The sequence below is a fragment of the Tamandua tetradactyla genome, chromosome 17 (genome assembly GCF_023851605.1).
Source record: "Tamandua tetradactyla isolate mTamTet1 chromosome 17, mTamTet1.pri, whole genome shotgun sequence".
NCBI classification, from domain to species: domain Eukaryota; kingdom Metazoa; phylum Chordata; class Mammalia; order Pilosa; family Myrmecophagidae; genus Tamandua; species Tamandua tetradactyla.
This window is the reverse complement of record NC_135343.1, coordinates 63,077,712-63,082,261: the sequence shown is the minus strand read 5'-3', so window position 1 is coordinate 63,082,261 and position 4,550 is coordinate 63,077,712. Positions and strand designations below refer to the sequence as shown.

At 41.0% G+C, this 4,550-nt stretch overlaps 1 pseudogene across 1 annotated transcript; it reads right to left on the bottom strand.

The window, feature by feature from the left end:
• Positions 1–3,275: 3,275 nt before the first annotated feature.
• LOC143661178 (immunoglobulin kappa variable 3-15 pseudogene) lies at positions 3,276–4,020 on the bottom strand (annotated as a pseudogene). The gene is made up of 2 exons (XR_013164423.1): positions 3,940–4,020; positions 3,276–3,757 (listed from the first exon to the last, which is right to left on the bottom strand). The product of XR_013164423.1 is annotated as an immunoglobulin kappa variable 3-15 pseudogene (transcript).
• Positions 4,021–4,550: the final 530 nt, after the last annotated feature.

Genomic DNA, 4,550 nt, shown 5'->3' with positions numbered 1-4,550 from the left:
CTTTCATTGGTTATTATTGTTATTATAAAGCAAATATCCATAAAAATACTTGACATACAGTAGATTCTCAACTAGATTTTATTTAATAAATGCAAAGTGAAAAGAGAAATCAATAAAGAAAAGCAGATTCATTCAGAAATATAACATTAAAATAGAACAATGGATTGTGTAATGCAATATGTAAAATATTTTAAGTTTAATGAAAGTGTCAAGACTTTAGCATTAAATTAATACCCTGGGGAAAGAAATTTGATGGACATCTAGTGCTGTCAAATATGAAAACACTGTTTCATTGTTACAAAGACTGTTCTCCATCTCTTGACCAAGCTGAGAGCCTTTCTCCTTCATGCCCCTTTCCCTCTGACTCCCTCCTCCTCACCACTTTGAAACCAGGTGTGGGAGAAGAAGAACTTGAACTTCAGGGGAATAGAAGGAAAAAATGGCACATTCGAATCCTAACTATTCTAAATACCAATGTACCGGGAATTGCCCCTCATGTTTCCTCCCTGAAATACTCCTAACTAGGCAGCCCCTTCTCTCCCTCCTCCTGTCTCTCTGCTCTCACAAGCTCCAGGCAGCCCCATTACCTCAAAGGAAAATATTCCCAACCACATGGTCCTAAAGGAAACCTAGTACATCCCTCCTCCACCTCTGTGGCACCAAACCAGCCAAAAAAGCAACCTCAGTAAGTCCCTCCCTCACTCTAGTGACCAACCCGTGAGAACCTAGTGCTTTTACTCCAACATACTCACAACCCTTAAAGCTTGCTGCCCTTTGTTTAAACAGAGGTGAGGTCTACTCCCCATCCCCTGCTATGAACGGTCCTGAATAAAGTCACTGTGGCTTGTTGAACATTGTCCGGTCCAGTTTCCATTCTTCCATATTGGTCAAGGATTTGGATGCCACCAAAGGAAAGGAGTTGGGTCCCCTCAAAGCTAAAACTGAAATGGCAGACGGAATATGCAGTTTACAGATTTGAGGAGGAGTTTAGGAACATGGTGGAGAAAATGTACTTGGATGTGGGTGGCATAGATGGAGTCCAACAAATCACAGAAATGGGTTCATATGCTCAAACTGTTAGCATGGATTGACAGTGGACGATTCTGATGGTTCATTCACAGTGGACACCAGTCATGGGACATTGGAAAGTGGAAGCCTCTATTTCTCCCTGCATGGGAGAGAATTCTGTTTGCCAACATTTAGATGTCATGTTTTTTTTTTTTTTTGGCATGGGCAGGCACCATGAATCTAACCTGGGTCTGTGACATGGCCGGCATGAACTCTGCTTGCTGAGCCACCATGGCATGCACTATTTTTAAGACAATTTCCACATGAATTCTTCTGACAAATGGTTCATCATGAACATATTTCTGTTACTAGCAACTGTACCAGCAGCACTGAAATATCAATATATACCTCTTGGTTTTTTTAGAAAACCTCAGGCAAAAGGTACTGTCTTCTCTAATCATCAAAACCAAAGTAAGGTGGAGGACTTACACCATTTTTAATCCAACCATGTGGTTTCAACTTCCTCCTCCCTTTTTCTTCACAGAAACATCCCCCAGGCAGCACCTGGCATCAACCCTGATGATCTGAGCCTCATGAATGGAGCCTTTTCTGGGGTTTGGAGAACATCAGTCAGAAGAGAGACTGTCAGATGGTTTCACCAGCCCAGAGCCTCTGGGTTCAACTCTACTGTGTTCCAGATAAAAACATATTTACCAGCTTAGAAATATGGTTTTTCCTCCAAAGTCATCTTTCTATTCAGATAGATCCATGGTATTAAAATGAAATAGGGAATTAATGCTAAAGCAGCACAACCTACCCACCTATCATAGCTATAAATGATTATGGCATAATGTTTCCTTCTGCCCCTGAGAGGCACAGCATCTCTGCATGTGAGACTAATCCCTTCTCATTTCCTCAACAACATTGATTTGGGACAAATCATACCTTCTCAGTGCATGCCCTGTGGCAATCTGTGATTGATCAATTGCAATAATGTCCCAAATACTTCATGCCTCCCTGGATCCATGTCTTCTTTTTTTATATTCTGTGTGGCAGGGATCACATTTCATTTTCTTCAACGTGAATGTCACATCATTGCAGCACCATTTGTTGGATTAGATTTGCTTGCTTGCTTTTTTTTTGGAGAATCATATGGGGTTGGAATCAAACCCAGGTCTTCCACATTGCAAGCAAGGATTCTGATTCTTGAGACCACCAAACCAGCCTTACAGGTCCTCAATCCATGCCTTTAATTGTGATTTTTTTTTCTGCAGCCTCTTCAATAACAAGTATGGGCAACTTAAACTCTCCTTAAATACAATATGGTCCTGTGAATTACATTGGTCAAAAGAATAGAGTCTAGGCTTCAATTAACCTTCACTTTATAAACGTTTACATTTTCTCCTGTAAACCTGCCAAGAGCCAGCAGAATCAGCTAGAATTATTCTCATAGATGATGAGAGACGTGACCCAGTCAACTCAAAACCAAGGTGATGGACAAAAACAGACATGTGAAAGACAAGAAACATGTCTGTGCCTTTCTAGGTCTGGGAGGTCCAGCAGGGCCTGGCAGCTAATGTGACACACAAGGGCAACCCCAACCAAGATGAGTCAACCCTGTCAATATCAACAGAACCAACCAATCCACAAGGCAGCGTTGAAAATGCTTCTCATTTTAAGCACTGAGATTTGGGGACGTTTATGACATTGCAATTGATGATACATCACCCTCTTTTAAATAGCTATCCACTTTTACTACAGCAAAACATTTCACCTCACTTTTATTTTTCTTCATAGAAAAATGACATAGGGATCATAATACTTTTGAGTGAGTTTATTTTCTCTCTCAACAAGGAATGATCTTTTCTTCTGACACACAGGATGCAATCAAGAAATATTTTTAAAGGCATGGATTCTTTAATATCAACTTTAACAAGGAATGGTTATGTAGGTGTCTTTGCTTTACACTACTCTGGCTTTCTCACATAGTTCCTGAAATTGAATGTCCTAAACCCATGTGTTTCAGAAAGGTGTGCAGAAATAATACCATGTGACCTGAAGTTTTTCTGTTTCCACAGCTGAAATAAGTGTTTTAATTAAATATTTTCCAAGATATTCCACTTATAGCAGAGGTAAAAGCCATGATTTAGTCAATCACAGATCATGGGACAGAGGTAAAGAACTACAAAGTTGCCTTTGAAGGAATGAGTATAACTGAAAGAGAAGCAGTGAAGAAAATTGGCACTTAGAAAAGAGGTAGAGTATAATTACTTCAATAACAAGGGAAAGAAGATTTGAAGGAAAGACAGAGCCTGGTGAGGAACAAGTAAGACAGGAAGATGAACGTCTAGGCAGAAAGTTTCAGAGGTGGGATGAGGGGGAGCCACTGCTGCTGCAGGACTCAGTGCCCCACAGCTGGGAGCAGAGGTTTGTGTTCGAGGCTGAAGCACTGTGGGAGGATAGCTGTAATACTGGCAGTAATAAGTGGCCACATCTTCAGCCTCGGCTCCACTGATTCTGAGAGTGAAATCTGTCCCAGACCCACTGCCACTGAATCGGTCGGGGACCCCAGATGCCCGGGTGGAGGCACCATAGATGAGCAGTTTGGGAGCCTGTCCGGGTTTCTGCTGGTACCAGGCTAAGTAGTTGCTAACACTTTGGCTGGCCTTACAGTTCATGGTGATGGTCTCCCCTGGAGTCACAGCCATAGAGGCTGGAGACTGGGTCATCACGATGTCCCCACTGGCACCTGTAGGCAGAAAAGAATAAGATCATATAATAAAACAGACATATATAAAATGTATATTCACATGCAGGTTTCCTCATCTATCATATATAATCAGATGTGTTGAGATGGAACAGTCTGTACACTCTGCATGTGAAAACCATCTCTCCAGCTTTATAAAGACATTGCTGTTCTGAAGCTCTCACCTGAGACCCAGAGCCCCAGGAGGATGAGGAGTTGGGACTGTGACAGCATCTTGCTCACTGTCTGGTGCACTCAGGCCCCATCTCCAGGGAATCCCCATTAATAGAGTCTGAGCAGCAGCAGAGTCCCCAGGAGTCTATGCAAATCAGCACAGGGTATAAAGGGAAACGCACTGTGCAATGAGCTGTGAAGACAGATAAGGGAAAGAAAAAGTCACAAAAATAACATTACCACAGAAAATGTGATTGGAGTCCTGCAAACATCTGAGAAATCAACTGAACACTATAATTTTCAACAAAGTTTAGCAAAATAATGAACTTTAAAGTATTTTTTATCAACTTTATGCTTCAAACTACCTGCAATATTCTTGCATACTTAATTTTGTAATAGAATATGTCAGTGAATGTAAAATGTCTGAACTTCGTAGAACTTTAGAAATACGGTGCCAGGAACTATGTATACTATATTCATATTATTGAATAGAATGAGGATGTAATTCACAAAGTGTGTTTCATTCTCAGCCTATTCTGAACTTTAAATACATTTGAAGTTCTTTTTTGACATCTCAAAGTCACCTCAATGTGTTCAAAAACAGACTGATGATATTTCTCCC